This window comes from Anser anser (assembly GCF_964211835.1).
Source record: "Anser anser genome assembly, chromosome: 5".
NCBI classification, from domain to species: Eukaryota; Metazoa; Chordata; class Aves; order Anseriformes; family Anatidae; genus Anser; species Anser anser.
The window spans coordinates 31,813,557-31,831,032 of NC_139725.1; the positions used below are offsets into that span (position 1 = coordinate 31,813,557).

General features: G+C 39.0%; 1 protein-coding gene across 16 annotated transcripts in view; it reads right to left on the reverse strand.

Annotated features, from left to right (window-relative positions):
- Positions 1-17,476, reverse strand: part of NUMB (NUMB endocytic adaptor protein) — a 95,479-nt gene that overhangs the window by 53,049 nt on the left and 24,954 nt on the right. The window contains exon 1 of one of the 16 annotated variants that reach the window (XM_083839312.1): positions 3,383-3,994. The exons of 11 other annotated variants lie outside the window; for them this stretch is intronic. The gene's annotated coding sequence lies outside the window, so the exon portion shown is untranslated. Of the gene's footprint in view, positions 1-3,382; positions 3,995-17,476 lie in introns of those variants that run through there. 4 more of the 16 variants (XM_083839315.1, XM_083839302.1, XM_083839306.1 and 1 more) reach the window with 4 other exon arrangements.

Genomic DNA, 17,476 nt, shown 5'->3' on the forward strand with positions numbered 1-17,476 from the left:
ATCAGATTCTCTTCTTCCACCTCTCTCTTGCTCTCGCTCACCAACTAAGAGCGCTGGAAGTTGACCTTCAGCACTGTTTATACAGGGATTATATAGAAACATTTCTATGAAGTACACAGTGTCTGACAACACAAACTTTCTTAGCCTTTGCAAGTCCTGAGTTTGAGTGATACCAACACTACGAAGTGACAACAGCTTCCAGCACATTCATATTCCCGTTGCCTGTAGGGAGTTTCTTGTCATAAGATGGGGCAGCAGTCCGTGCGTCATGTTTGACAGTTACTGGGGGTTTCCTTTTTCCATGCTCATTCCTCATTTGCTTTCTCATACTTGGTCCTTCTGCATTCAGTTTTAACTCACAGCTGAGTCCTGTGCTGGCCGACCAATTTGCATTTTAGCTTCTCAAGATTAAACATTCACACTGGCTGAAAGTAGACCATACATACCAATATTGCAAGATGAAACGTCCCAAATCCATAGTAGAAAGAACAGGATGAAATTCAGCATAACCAGGATTCTAAACCCTGAAGCTGCAAAGCAAAAACAACTATGTCCAAGACCAAACTTCTGCCTGTGACTCACAATATTTAAAAACAAACAAAAAATAGTGAGTTTGTGAACTACACCAGGCCTACAAGTTACTCATGTAACTTCTCCCTCTCAAATCTTACCAAAAATAAATAAATAAATTGAAGATGAAGGTGACAAAACAATTTCAGTCTGGAATGAAAGGCCTTCTGCTGCCTATAATGTGAACCTCTATGCTGTGACGGGCTGCTGTAACAAAGCCAAGATAACCGAGGCTATCTTGGATTGTCCTACAACCACACCCAGGAATGCAACACATGCCAAAACCCAACAGTTGTTCACTGATGTAGGCGCAAGAGGAATCACAATACGCACTCAATCAGCTTCTCACCGCTGGAATAATGTACTTAGGCTGGCTTGCTATAAATATCCAGTTCTGTAGATACAGAAGGAGATTGGAGCCATATGCAAGAGACCCAGATAATAACCGCACATAAAGCTACAGCAATATAAAATGAAGGAAGAGGAGGAGATTCGGGAAGCAGCCTACACTGAGGCCCACGCACTCAGAACTGCCGGGAAAGCAGAGCACAAGCTGGATGAGGCTGGGGAAGAGATCAGGGGACAGGACTACAGGCAATTTTCCCTGTATATTATATACTGATGTGTGCAATCCCGTTGCTGAATTATCTTTTCCAGACAGAAGAATATTTGTGCAAAAACACATTAACTGTTAGCTGAGTGACTTGTAAGACAAGGCACGAGGACCAAGACAGAAGAGGTGTCTGAGTTCAGGGTTTGCACTGCAAACCCAAGTCTGCAGCAAAAGGCAATTCCACATCTGCTCTACCTCATTCCTGTCCTGCTTCTGCAGTAAAAAATCCTAGTATAGGCTACTAACTCGACAAAGTACTCAGACTGAAGACATGTATTTTATTAAAATGAATGTCTACAATATTTGATCTAGTGGTAATTTCCAGAATACTGAGCTTAATCTTTAAAAGTTTTCAAACAACACGAGTTTAAACTTGATTCGGGCACTGATTCCATTCTTCCTTATTTACCTAATAAGGCAAAACACCCCAAAAGATTTGAGTGACCTTATTATTGTTAACTTTACAGAACACACTTAAATCTGCCCATACATAAAAGATTCTACTCACAGACAAATATACATCTGATCAATTTTTGCCTAGTCTGTTTTTAATTTAAGTTTTTTTGTTTGTTTGTTTTTCTCAGGGATGCTGTTCTGTTAAGAGTATTTTTACTTTTCAAAATACTCTCAGTAGTTAAGTGAGTTTTCTACTAACAGGGATTTTTGTAAATTTTGTTACTGCTAAGGCCCTCTCTTAGAAGCACCTGGAATTAAGAAACTTTCTAGACATATAGAACAACTAAAATCTGAATAGGAGAAAAAAAAATCTTACATTTCACAAGAATCAGGACATCTAAAGCAAGCTTGTAAATTTTTTTCCTAAGTGGGTGGAAGGGTGGGGATTGTGCAAAACAGGGATATTTGACATACTGATTTCCCTGATGCTGGAAAGAAGGTCAGAAAGCATTCCTAAAACATTGGATAGTCTGGAGGTTCACAGTAGGAGGGTACATTTCCTGCTGGATAGTAATATTACATTACACATAAAAATGGCCATGTTGGTAGGATTAAAATAGCTACAACATGTGAAGTTCTCAGCATTGCTCCCCTTCTCTCTGAAGGGGCACTATGAAAGGGACTACGAGAATCGCAGTATATCAGCAAGAAATGACCAAACACCTCTATAAAACTTAAGCATCCCAGATTGATGCACACTATGTGAAGTTAATCCATGCCCACTCTGGTGCAAAATCACAGCCAAGTCCTCTAGCTCCAATTCTCCTTCATACAATTATTTTGGGGGCAGGGAAGAAAGGAAATAAAGTGCTTTTTGAATCTTTAAAATATACATTATCTATAGATTATAGAAGCAGCCAATGTGTGTCAGTATTATTGACTTTGCATTACATCCTATGTCTGAGGGGAAAAACACTACAGAAATACAGACTGAAACAAGTTAAAAAAACCTACTTTACAGTTAGCACACCTATTGCTAAGTGCACCTTATCTGGCTTTAAAGTAGCTAATTATTGACAGATATCACAAAAGAAATGGATTTTGAATTATGGATCAGTGTATTGAGAATATTTCATGGTGGACAAAATGAAATTCAAGCAAGGTTCAAGTTTTCTAACTACAGAAACATTTGAGGTTGACCTACTAAATACAATGTTAAGATAAAGCATTTCTTTAATATGTTTCAAAGATTCAAACTGTTTCAACACATCAGTAAATAGAAAATGGTTTCCTGACTACATTGTAAGTGGTTGAAGATTCCCACTATGAGTACAGTAATAAATATTATTTAGTGATCTCATTAAATAAAACTTTTAGAAGAGATGAGTTCAAAGAACTTGAAAAGCATTGCTACATCATGTCCTCAGCTAAATTAGGATGCACATTTAAAGAAAGGAATAAACTTCCTAAGGGTGCCTAGAAATTCATGTACAAACTTTCATAGAATTTCTCAAACTTTAAAACTCCCACAATCTTAAGGTAAAAAGATATGGCATTCAGTTTTTCAGAAATAAAGAAGTTCACAAACGTAGGTCAGAAAACAAACACTTTACTCAACTGGTCAAAGAAAGCTAAACAAAACTGAGACTACATGGTTGTGTCTATTTCAATGAGAAGCACTAGCAAATATATTCTTTAGCAACTTGAATTCAGTACATCCAGGATTTGAGAAGAAAAGCCTCCTATGAGTTCTCACTTTTACCTATAAAATGAAGTCCTGGGTTTCCATAGCACTTAACTTACCATGTGAAAAGTGTCTATTGTTTTAAGAAGTCCCCACACAGTCTTGGCCGCCTGCACTATACACAAATAAAACCTGGTAATATAATTCTCAAAAATTCATAGCATAAAATGGGAAACCTCTGCAACAGACAGAGCAGAACACGAGAATGCAGCTATGAGGCGTGCTGTGGTAGACAGCCTGAGACACTCCCTACAAATTCCCTACACCACCCACATCCCCTCCTGGTAGGTACACAAGCGACACAACAGGAAGGGCCTTCACAGTCTTCTTTCTGGGTCAGGTACACCAAAATAGTTCTGGGAAACCTAAACAAACTGGACGTGACCCCAGGTCAAAATAATAGCTACACTGACTATGCTACTAGCTATGACTAGCTGCTGCTTATCTCAGATCTCTGAGATACCATGATACACACAAACCAAAGTCATCTTCGGCTGTCTGCTTTTACCTAGCTTTTGGTAGTGCTTCATCAGTTCTAAGACACTTGACTGACAGGCAAACATTTTATAAGACAGCATTACAATCATAATACATTAGGACATCTCTCTTAGAAGCAGTAGCTATACTTTGCTATGAGAACCAGAGGAGCTTACTGTGACTGCCACTCACTACATTCCATCAAAAGCAGCATTTATCCTGTCTACATAAAACTAAAAATACTATGTATTACGCCCCTTATTTTTGTTTTGCAGTTAACATGCTCATGAACTCCATTCTTCTGTTACAGAGGGTAGAAACCTGTGGTTTTTAGCAAGCAACAGTTCTCTTATTGAGTAGTACACCCCAAGAGAGACCTTCAGTGCCACCATGCCTTTTTTTGCAATGCAATGATCATGGCATCAGCGGGAGAGGCCACTACAGGTTACCTGCTCTCTACACTAAATACCTCATTTCCCACTGTGTCTTCAAGTCATGAGCAAGATTTAGCCAACTCCAGCTGTGCTCGCTGATAGCCTAAGAAAACTCACAAAAAAACCTGGCAAGGAGCAGGGCAACGTACGGAGCAAAACATTTTAAATCAGCTCTCACAAAACAGAGTATGTTTACTTTTATAAACTGAGTCAAGTGTTATTCATGAATACTTCTTTCATCTGCAGTATCCAAGTTTGTCGTATGACTGATAAAGCTACTTTTATTGTTCAGCATGCGCCTACCAAAATAACTGCAGAAGAAAGGATATCTGGGGGCACTAGTAAAATAGTTACAAGCCTAAACAGCAGGAACCTTCGGCCAACTCCAAAGGAGTGTAATACTTAATGAAAGCACAGAGGCATACAATTACCCAGTTAAGTCCTGAAGTACTTCTTTATAAGATTACAGCTGGAAAAAAAAAAAATCACCTGTTCCAAGAAGGAAAGCAGTCAAAACGCGGAAACGAGATTGAGACAGTTGGAGTAGTCAGGTAGATGTTCCCAGAATTTCCCACATCAGTCTTAAATTACAGAAGTCAGTGTTTTTTGTTATGTTTTTCATTTGTTTTTGTCATCCCCACCTCCCACCCCAAAAAATACTCATTCAACATGGCTTACCTAGACAGCAAAGACTGGAGCAAATATCTGTACTAAATACCTCTGGAAAAAGGATCTGCAACGTCCCTAGAACCTACAAAAACTTTTTTTTAAATGTCAGATGTAACTTTTAAAAATAACTACCATGATTGTTTGATATCAGCATACATCAACCTTTGCATTTTTGTCCAGTTTTCTTAAATAAACTTATTCCATCATGCCAGGTGCAGGATAAGGCCTGTACACTGGATTAAAAGCTCCCTGCATGAATGTATGAACCCTGCATGAGCTGTTCGTCTAAGATAAGAGAGTAGATTCATAACCCACAAGTTACTTGTTTTAAAGAGAAGTAATAACATGCACGTGTCCTAGAAGAGTTGGAACTATCAGAACTAACATGCTGCTGCCATCCACTGATAATATGCATCACCCTTACTGACAAGCACACTGCAGCATGGCAGAAAAGACATAGCACGTAGCCCTCTTTTGCTATATATATATATATTTTCTGTAATATATCCCATCTTCTTCCAATCGCATACACAACTATTTTATGGTAATACCACTAACCTGGGTTACTATTTCTCATGTTAAAGCGTTATGCAGTCCCAAATTAGCAAAACAGTATAGCTGTAATCGGAGAATTCATTTCGCCTTATAATTGTATCAAACCTAACCTTTTGTAAGCAGCTTTAAATTCAACACCTCAACTTTGTTTTTAAGTAATGATTCAGACCCCAATCTTACACTGAAAAATGAATTCTTGCCACCATATGCATTAAAAAAAAAAAAATTACAGGTTCCTAATTCTGAAAACGTATCTGCAGAAGAGTAACACTGCCATAAATTTATACCCACACATAAAAATTGGGAAGTATTTGAAATAGTGCTACATTAGGTGATACACTACATCTGGAATCTCAGGCCCTTTGAGAGAGTTCTCAGTATTGAGAAAACAGCACAGAAAAATGCACAAGCTATACAGTAATAAGATACAATTCACAAGTGGGTCATCAACAATTTGGGTTGGGGGAGTACTGTGTTGTTTTTTCATATCCACAATTATTCATCATCTACTGTATACTCCACATCTGGTTTATCTGACCAGTTTGCTTTACTGGCTGGTACAAAATGCTTTATCCCATCTGCATGGTACAAAAGGCTTTATTCCATCTGCACCCTTTCCTGCAAGGAGGAGACACATCTTTATCTAAACTGAGCTAAGCAGGATGAATGGGATTAAAAAGGAAGCATTACTCAGCCTTCCTGGTATTTTATCTTTCAAGATCTCTCAAATAGTGATCTGAAGTTTATCATGGCATATTAAACCATATAAAAAGACTGGCAATCCACCTCGAAAAAAGTCTGACAAGCTTCTGTGAAAATCCAATATAAGTCTAAAATGCTCTTTGCTGTAATAGGAAAGAGTGTAATATGCAAAACAACCATCTTCTTCAACTCGTGTAAAGGTTGTGGAGAAGGGAAAGGGGAGAGAGTAAAACTGTGCTGTTCTCTGACACCAATACTTTACTTTCTGTCAATGGAACGGAAGTACGTATAGGCGCCAAGTTAATCTATAAACTGAAGAACGTACATTGCTGTAAGCAAGCATCATCAGGGCATAAAACAATCCATAAGGCTTGAGGAAAAAAATCCTTCCTGCAGGGTTCACAAAATGATTGCTGCCATGGGCACAGCGGAAGGTACCTGGTCAACCTCAAAGGAAAGTTTTGAACTTGAACTGAAGTGTCCTGTATTACTTACATATAGACTGCCATTGTGGTTGCCAAGGGAGGGGGGAGGTTGCAAGTATTCTTTAATTTGAGAATCTAAAAGGAAATCTCACAGTTACAGAATTTAAGCCAGGTTTTAGGCAACACAGTGTGACCACTTCCCAAAAGCTGGGGAAGTAGTGGCAACTACTCCAAAACAATATAAAGCACACAGTACCCACATTCCACTACTTATTCTTATAATAAAACACCAGAACAAGATGCCATTATGCACACGATGTCTCTGACAACATACCACATTTAGATGGACACTGAAATACCTTTAAAACATTTTTAAGATAACTGAACTCGGTCTAATCTGGAGTTGGTATTTCCTGACCACTGATGACTAACTCTTTTAAATCATCATTAAGTATCAGGAAATACCCACCCCCAGCACCAATTACTATTTAAACATATACCAAAGTGGTATGCTTAGAACACGTTCGCTCAGAGAGAAATATCCTATAGGCAAACGTGAGGGTAAAAGAACTTTATACCAGACCTGAGGCATCCAAAGTGCTGATATTACTAGCAAAAGGTACATTAGGGCCAGACTTCTACCTCACTTGACTTGAAACCTAACGCTTCACTGCGGAATAATGCTGAGCTCTTAAGCTGCTATCTCACTCCCTTCACCCCCACATAAAAAGGCTGCCTGAATTAAATCAATCCAAATTGCTATCATGCTTGGGGTTATGGGTTAAAGGAGAACTTGGACTGGTATTGCACGTACGTTACGGTGAAGACAAAGGTCTTCAGAGCACCCAGCGCTGCAGGGAACGCAGCAGAGGAGGCTCCGCTGGGCCCTCACACCTCAGCGCTACGCGGGCTGCCTTTGGTCACCTCAGCAACCCACGTGACGGGAGGACGCAGAGCGAAGGGCCTCTGTGCAAGCTCCAGGCTCGAGAGGGTTCTTTCATCTCTATTTTCCTTTCCATTAAAAACAGCAGAGGATAGAAAGCACTTCTCAGCTTAAAAAAAAAAATAGTATCAATCCAGTAAGTGAAAGGCAACATCACATTTATATTCAGAATAGCCCAGTCATGGACAATTGTCCTCTTCACTTCTGTACAAAGCAAAATTAAAGACTCAGTAGGAAAGTCACAGCTATAATCCCTTCTTCCCCATTTCCCTGAAGGTACTAACAGAAAGTTTTCATCACAGTAGCCAACACACCACTATGCTGTGAATATTAAAAGCAATCCAAATAGCCTACCCATCCTGTCTCCCATGGTTTCCTCTCCTATCCTTTGCCCACTTCCATTTAAAGGGAAAATATTTGCTTTACAGCAGCCACAAGTGCACCAGAATTATTTCTAATTTACCTAGAATTACTTAGAAAGTCATGATAATCCCTGATGAAACTTCTAGCTGTTATTATTTTCTGCATCCCTTTTCTATTAGAATTCTATACGTTAGCTTAGGCCAGCATGTGGCTTTCTGCAAGTCAGCAACTTAATTAAATCCTAAATTCCTAGTAAGCATCAATAGTGAAACCTTCTGCTTTGAAGGAAATCTATAGCTTTGTATCAACAATGTTTTTATGCTTCAAAGGACATTATTGTCTACTGCCTGAATTGATCAGCTTTTTTTCCCCACATGAAAAACCTAACCTCTTACAAAAATTGATATTCAACCGCAACACCACTCCTAAAAGAGCTAACCACTTATCAAAATACCATTAGATATTCTTGCAGCCCTTTTAATTATAACCAGCTATCAGATTTACATACGAAATTTAGGGGAAAAAACATAGCATAACAATCCCCCACAAAGTTTCACCATTTTTGCAAAGACAGCTCCTCCTCCTCCTCATCTGAGAGCCTGTTATATGTCACAGGCAAAATGGGATTCAGCTTTTTTGAGGAATATTTTCAGGACAGGTTTTCTATTCCAACACCCCCACAGCAGAACGCTATGCGTAAGAAAGCCATTCAACTGCTGGCTCAGAAAGCAGTGTGCAGATGTATGAGCAAATAAGCCTGACGTTCATTAGCTGGCACGATACCTCCAGCATTCCTTATGTCCAGTAGTTCTTGAAATGTTACATCCATGTCACTGAAATTAAACTGGTGACGCTGCTTCAAATTGGGAAACCTATGTAATAAGCAGTAATAATCCAAGTAATCCAGCAGCAGTGCCTGCTTAGCACCAACACACATCTCCATCATGACAACAGAAGGGAGGTGCTCGGCAGTAAGTTCATGATGAGGGTTTCAGCAAAAAACACATATTTTAAGAGTAAAGCATACAAAACCCTTAACCCTCTAATTCTACTATGAAGCTGTTCACAAGTCAGCCTGTATGGACTACATAAATTAGTCATGATTTGAAAAAAATCAACATTAATCCTGCTACGCTTAAAATGGCCATGTCACACAGCAAATCAACCTGCTAAACTGTAGTTGCAAAGCAAGCATAGAGTTTTAAACTGACTAGTACAAAGGTCTTCAAGAAATCGAGCTTTCATAAATTACAGCTTTGCGCACATTCCAGATTACAACATGGACTTTGTAAAGATTTGAGACCTTCGGAGTGACGTGCTTCTGAGTAAGCAACAATATGAGGAAGTGTTCTAGCTGATACCGCTCATCTCTTCAGACAATCACATATCAAAGGTGCATCATTGTTTAAAATGGCTCCAGTTCTTAAGGATGAGGATCCGTTCCCTGTCCTGCCTTGACCAAAAGGGAGGGACACACTGTCCTTCAAAACATCCTGTCAGGAAAGCAGTACAAGTGGGCAAATTTGGAGATCAGGATAATAAGTAGTTTTGCTAGCTACTTAGACTTCCAAAAAAATAATTATTGCCTAAGAACATGAAGGCAAGTACTGCCCACTTCAGAAATCCCAGTGAACAGTAGGAACAATATATTTGTTAAGCTCTGTAGGGGATGTTTTAATGTGAAAGCTTTCGTTTATTACCAGTCTGTTATGATGTTACGTGTTTCCTGAAATTGGCTTAGCAGAACAAAATATTTATTTGCTATTCCTCCAATATAGAGATTAAGAATTTATCAAAACATAGCCCAGGACTGCTCGCTAAGAAAACTGTATTCCTCTGTTTAAGAAAGATGGTGGTTTTTTGTATGCTTTTATGACTTTTTATGCATTTCTTTTTTTAGGAGTAGGTCCTCAGACCTGCAAGGAGATGACTAAGACATAAGGAACAAGTAAGGAACAAGTATTTTGATCAAGCTTATTTTTCCTGTTCCTGAATTCTGGCACCAAGTCCTGACAGAACAAGCTGTTCGATAGGTCAATAACAAGCTGCAGGGCTCATAAGTGAACTGGCAATATTTATTTTTACTCATTCCTCCCCCTAGGTAAAATTACTGCTTTCCTTATCAGAGAATCTATCTTCAAGTACACAATTACAAAAAAGACTGTCCACAACTACTTGATCGACTACGTTAAATGTAGTTTTAATGTGTTTTTAAATAGTAGAACTTGATATTTAGTTACCCTTTCTCCCGAGGATGGTGTGTGTACTAATCTCTGCCTTTTTCTTGAAGCCTATGCAAATAAACAGCATTAAGGAAATATGCAAAACAACACCCTTTTTTATTTTTATTTATTTTTAGGAAAACTTCTACTGAGAACCACAAAAAAAGTTTCATTTAGAAACCTTTAGAATGTTTACTTGAAAGAGTTGGATGAGCCTTGCTCTTGTGTTTAGTTCAATCAGCAAGCGACAGCCATCAGTTTGCATTTCTAGATGGCTGCATTTGAAACTGAGATGGGGAATGAAAAAAGCTGGCAGATGATATCTCAAGTAGTTATTTTTTTTTTTTTTTACAGTTCAAGTTTTTAATGCATTAGATAAAACACATTACCTGAGTTTTCAACATTGGATTAAAACGACAGCTACGAATTTTTGAGGAACAGAATAACATTTTATCAAATACCAAAAAACTGTATAAGTTACAGACAGTAAAACAGAGCCAAATCACTGAATCAAATTTGAGCTTGCTGATATTAAATCCTTAATCAAACTGTGAAATGCACTTATATACTGTGCTTTTTACACAATGACAAAGCAAATTGCAGGTGGTTTATTCAGTCTGGATTATGTGAAGATTTAAATTCCAGTTTAATTCCTGATAATATATACATTCTTTACAATAAAGCAAAATAAGATTAAAGACCTGTTTTTTCAGAAACTAAAATTGCTACATTCACAGATGTTACTATAAACAGTGATAAAATGTTAGTATATGGAGGAGATCCATAAATACATTTTTACAAAGTACAGTTAAGGTACAAGCTGGTACTTGGGCTTTGTACAAGCTTGCAGCAACAACAACAAAAAAAATCACTTCAAAGAGTTGCTAGAAATTTGTTTTGTTTTCACTGTATGTTTAGGGTTCAGTTTAAATTGCACTGAGCAAGATTTAAGTGAAAACTTTAGCTTTCAAGGACCAATTTCAGGTTGAGCAAAGTTTATCAGACACCTTCAGGTGAATTTTTATAAATTTCCTGGACCTCCTACATACTTGCAACGCTACGGTTCACACATTGCATTGTGCCCCTATTTTAAATGAGAAGCCAACTCTGCTAAGATCATGTTAAAATAAGCAGTATTGTAACTTGGGAATCTTCACCAAATTCCATAGCAGTCATTCTGCTGCACATCTTGGGGAGCTGACTACAATCCCTTTAAAATAAAATCAACCCCATTTAATTCTTATTTGGATCCGGACATCTGGAATCAAGTACATTCATGAGCAAGAACCATAGGGCTGCAACTGTACAAATATTTTTCTTATCAATTCCTTGCCAAAAGCATCTCAAAACTCAAAGATCAATTTCACAGTGAAAAAAAAAAAGGTCACATAGGCAGACTGGCTTCTTGAATTCAGGTACTCAAATTCTGGGTATGCAAGAGGTATTCCAGGACCAACATACAGTCTCATTGTGGATCAAATTTTCCAGATTGTTTCCTATGAACTTCTGGGGTGGAGCTGGTGTCTCCTTAAATTGGCAGAATGATTATCACTGATTTTATCGTAAGAATTTCTGGCATCCACTTCAAATAACAACCAGCAGACAACGCACATTCCAGTTTGCATTATTAGGGTTAAAACAGGAACCTCTTTCCATTGACACATTCCTTCCAACAAGGATTATTTAAGAGATTGCCAAACTGATTGCAATTGATTGCAGCATGATGTATAGACATTTAAGTGCATTTGTCAACAGAAAATGCTGAAGCAGATTTAAGTCTTCAGAAATTTGATTTTTAAATTAGCTTGAGAAGTTGCCTTTAGAAGTGGTTGTAGAACAGTGCATTGGAATCCCCGCAGTCCATGGAATACTACTTGAAGATTCAGCATACTAGAAGATATACCATTATTTAGTTAAACCTCCAGTCAGCCAGCCTGGCTTCTGCCTTCTCACACAAAGATGTGATACTGTGCAATTTCACTACCTAATTGAACACATGTGGACATCTAACACGGGTACACTGTTAAAATTCACTGTTAGCTGTACTGAATCTGCCAAGCCACCGTAAGTAAAAAGATAACCACAGATGCCTGTGATGAACCCCTTCAAGTATTAATGGCACTGAGTTTGGATTTTTCTTCACCTAATCATATTAATCTACAAGTATTCTTGTCACTGTTGTTTTGGTTTAACTATGTTAATGAGTATCTCCATTCTTGAGACTGCCTAAAATTTAGAGGCTTGTGATGTTTTTCAGTCATTTAAAGACTGTTCAATAAAGAATAAAACCATGGAAAGATGTCAGTCTCAGACTGTGATGAAGATGTACTACAGACCAGCAAAAAAACTCCAAGTAATACAAATTGATACATTGGGCTTTTTAGCAGAAAAGAGCATTATTTATAGCATATAGCTATTCCAAACTTTCCTCCTGAAGCTTATGAACTATTATTACATGCTTTTAAGATCTGGCTCAGTACAGATGCAATAGAAGTGACACTTGCTGCTCCTACATGCGACTGTGGTCACATTTGAATTTTGCTTTGAAAGGTTTGTGAAATCCTTCCAGTACTCACACAACCCCAAGTTACTGTGCAAGTTTGGGTGTGACAATCAATCCAGGTCATGTTCTTCAAATCCTTCCTTTGGCTTCCAGTTGCTTTTATCAAATTCTTTCCACAGTTACCTGTATGTATGCTTTATATGCATCCCAACAGTTCTGTTGGGGCTCTTTTGGTTATTCACCGCAGACAATTTAAGGAGCCTGCTCCTAGAACTCCTCTTAGCCTTCATACTCAAATGCTTTGTCTCTTCTACTTTTCATGTAACCATAAGCTCCAGCTACAATATTTCCGAAGATGAGAACTGCAAACCAAGACTTTGTGAACATACGGAAGTCTTGGAAAAAGACATGCTTAAAACAAACAATAATGTAAAGTAGCAATACTAGTTCTGAAGACTTAAAAGACAGCTGGAAAAATGCTTCATTTTCACAGAGGAGTAACTTACAAACTGCATGAGTTTGTAAGTCATGCCAGCAGGGCTGCCTGTACCAATAAAGCGCAATATACTGTGGGTTCAGCAACGCAGGGCCAGACAGCAGCGACCCTGTAACTTTTTCAGCTTGCAAGTCATTGCATAAGTTGTGCATTAAGCACTTTCACATTCCTTCATTCATTGAACTTTGGCATCAAGTAACATTTAAATAATTGTCTAGAGCTGTAAAAATTGTTTCCTCAACACTTCAAGTACTCTTAAAATAAATGCTTTAGTTTTGTTATCACATTCTTCTCTAGGACTTTGATAGCTCTCTCCAAACAGCTTTGCATATTTTTAGTCTAATCACCACGCTTAAACAGTACTATGTTGTCCAAGCCTGAGTACAAGCAGTCTGCCAACAGCAGGCAATGGCAAGGGCAGTGAAGCACGGGATGACAGTGCTGGAATGCAGGCACCTGCTAGTAGGTTTGCTTGCAGAACCTTGATGAACATGAGGTTCCTGTCAACCTATTTCTTCAGCCTGTCAAGGTCCTTCCGAAAGGCAGCACAACCATCTGTTGTATCATCCATTCCTCCCAGTTCTCTATCACCTGCAACCGTGCTGATGGTGCACTCTGTCCCACCCTTCAGAACACTGAGGATGTTAAATAGCCCATGTCCTACTAGCAACCCTGAGGGTGCACCACTAGTAATGGGCCTCCAGCTGGACTCTGTGCCAACACTCACAATTCTTTAAGCCCAGCAGTTCAGAAATCCACCTCACTACTTACCTAGCCTGTAGTTCATCAGTTTGTCAACAGTATGGAAGAAAGTGTCAAAAATCAATGTCAAAAAACCATTAGCTGTTCTCCCCTCACACATAACGTAGTCTTTTCATCACAGAAGGCTACCAGGTTGGTCAAACATGACTTCCCCTTCATAAATCCATGCTGACTACTCTTAATCACCCTCTTGTCCCTAATGTGCTTGAAAACAGCTTCCAAGAGAACTTGCTCCATCACCTTCCCATGGATCACAGATTGTTTATGTTGGAGAGGACCTCTGGAGGTCGTCTCGTCCCACCTCTCCTGCTCAAGTAATTGAGGCTGATCAGTCAGTAAATCCCCAGATCCTCTTGTCCTTCTTGAAGGGGAGACTGGCATTTGCTTTCTCCCAGACCACAGTGATCTTCCCCAATTATCATAATATGTCAAAGACAGTTGAGAATGGCTCTGCAATGACACCAGCGAGGTCCCTCATCACTCCAGGTCCTACGGACTTGCAGAATTTAAATGCTCCCTTACCCGATCTTTCTCTACCAAGGCTAAATCTCCACTGCTCCAGACTAGTTGCAGAGGCCTGTGATTCCTGAAGGCAAATCTTCCCAGTAGACACCAAGGCAAAAAAGGCATCAAGTACCTTATCCATGTCCCACAATTTCTCTACTCTTCCTCTGGCCGGTGATATACATGTAGAAGCCCTTCTGGCAAGAATCACAAAGGGCAACAAGATTTAACTTTGCAGGCTTTGGCTTTCCTAACCCAGCCTCTGCACACCTCAAGAGCTTTTTAAATACTGAAATGAACAAACTGTTAATGCAAACTGAAGAACAATAAAAGACTTGAGCATCTGATCTAGGAGGAGAAAGACATGACTTACCATTCTACTCCTCTTCCTTGGTTATTAAACACTAGGTAGAACAAAGCTGGGAAGTAAAACGTTCAGCTATGTTATTCAAAAATGACTGTAGTTTAACATACCTTTCAATCAGGTTTGCCTCTGAAAACAGTACTCATCCTTCCCTCATTCTAGCTGTTATCTTCTACCTGCACCACTTCTTACATACTGGCAGACTCAGCATTTGCAAGGCTGCATGGTGGAAGGTAAGAAGGACACCATTCAGCTAAAAAGCAGCTCTCTGCTGGCTTAGTACAAGGGCACTGAATAGAAAGCTGCTTCTAGCAGCAGCACTACTGGCTCAAATGCACATCAAAATCACTACCACAATCAAGGAAGGCTCTTCCTTGTATGATCTTAGACCTAAAATACTTTTAGAAATAAACATGAAGTTAGACTACTACATGCATACTGTTTTAAAATACTTCAGCATTAAATAAACCTAGCCTTAAGTGCTTGTACAGTCCTTTGGATATACAACTGCTTTCACTGACCTCTTCTGATCTGCAATTGACTTACTGCTTGGTTTGAAGAGTATTACTTCACCTCACATTTCATTTAAGTGAATGCCTTCAGGCACTAACACAATAAGGTCTCACTACTTTGTGTACTAGTCATTTTTGTTCTAAGCTAAACAAAGTGATCCTAAACATTTTACTCAGTCAATAGTTATGTCAAAGCATGAATGTATGCAACCACACTAGATATATCCCACACAAGAGGACAGAAAAAGAGCTGCAGAAGTAGTCTTGTTTTTTCCTGAAGCCTTAGTGTTAAGTTACGTCCATAAAACTGCAGCCACGCATGCAACTGGTGATTTGCAAGAAGCTTATGAAATACTTGCAATTAGGAGAGGGTGATGGAAACACAAAAGTCTTGCTTTAACATCCCCAAACTCCAGAAAGCATCCCTTACATCCTTTGGCCACCAATCTTCAGGCAGAGAGTGGCAGCACATTACTCAGGAGCAGTATTTCCTTCCCTTCCCTAGCCTACAGCGACAGAACAGTTACCTGAACATGGAGGTCCAAAGACACTCTCAGTGACACCTCTTCCACCCTCTGTTACTGCCATTCCTCACACACACAAGAAGCAGGTGCAGTTAAATACAGATGCAGAAAGTACAATATAAGGGAAAGATTTCTTCCTGAAAACCTTCTTATTTAGCGTATTCTAACAACCTTTGTAATGCAACACAAACCTTAACCAACTGTTTAGAATTAACTGCAAATTGCCTCTCCAACCTGCTTAACCTTACAACACAAATATCACATTAATGATGGCTCAGTTTGCTCCTGCAGTCAAAGACAGAGAGCCTGACTGACAGCTGTGATATGCACTGTAATGAACATGATTAGGTAGCAAGACAGCAGTCTCCCCCAACAGCAGCACAATTTCCCTGTTTATAACCACGATGAAAGTGAAATTCTGACTTCCAGGAAACTGAAATGATGCATCCCAGTGGTTAGACATGTTGGTGTTTCAGAACATACAGCTCTTTCATCTCACCTGTCAACTCACACCTTACAGCCCGCCCCACCTTTCTAGGGCACAGCCCTGTCACACATGTCAAGAGGCATAATGTTAGAATCATACAAACAACTCACTGGGTCCAAACAACATGCATTAAAGAGCTCTGACTGTACAGAACAAATGACCAGACTACTAACATGAGCATGCTAAAGCCAGCTTCTATGCCAGAGGGTAGTAAATGTTGCACTCACATTTAGAAGATGCTAGGAGCTGTTCTAAGAATGACTTATGAACCCTAATTTAGGGTAATAGAGTGGTTTAAACAAAGCACTGTGAGCAGACAGCAGCAGTAAGAGATTCAGAGATGCACAGGTTGGCTGACATTAACAGCTTGATATCTGTCAAGACAGACAAAATGAGAACATCTTTACAATTATAAAAAATAAACTATTACCATGGTTTAGCCTCTTGAAATAAATTACTCTGAACTTCCTAAGTAGGACAAATAATAAACAGTTTTTGGAAAAATCTAGGTAAACTTTAGTCATCCATCAGAACTTGTCAATTCCATTTAGCGAAGTTGTTTAAAAATGAAAAAAGTACTTGGATTTTCAGAAAACCTCTGACAGAGGCTGACAAGAAGTACCAAGTATCAGAAACTAATTCTTAGGGTAACAATCAGTGGCTAACAGACCCCACCCAAGAATCTTCCGTCACTCAAGTTCACAAGCAACCCACCTACACACACGTACATAGCTTCCACTAATGCAACATGAGTGTTCCTCTCCTACTGTTCATCTTCCTGCTATAGGTAGGTATATACACTATTGCTGTTCCCTTGAACAATACTCTTCTGATAGAGGCATCACAGCCATTTTTTACACTGTGGGTCTTACAGTTATTGTTAAGGGGAAAAGGAGTCTGAATGCCTGTAGAAACAGCAACAAAAAAGAAAAAAGCAGTATTACCTTAACCAGTTCCCTTCAAATCACTGGCTCCCAAACAGATTTAACAAGTTTACCCAAAAAGCCTTTGAACAAAACTTTAATTAAGTCTATTCCAAAACAAGCAACCACTTTGGCTCAGTGCTCTAGGTAAAACTCCAGTGCATTTACAAGTATAAATCAGTTCAGTGCAGTCCTCCCTATTTCCAATGTAAGTACTGCTATTTTTGTTTGACCCCAAACCACACAAACTGAAACAGCTAGCAGGCAGCTGTTTCATCTACTTCAACT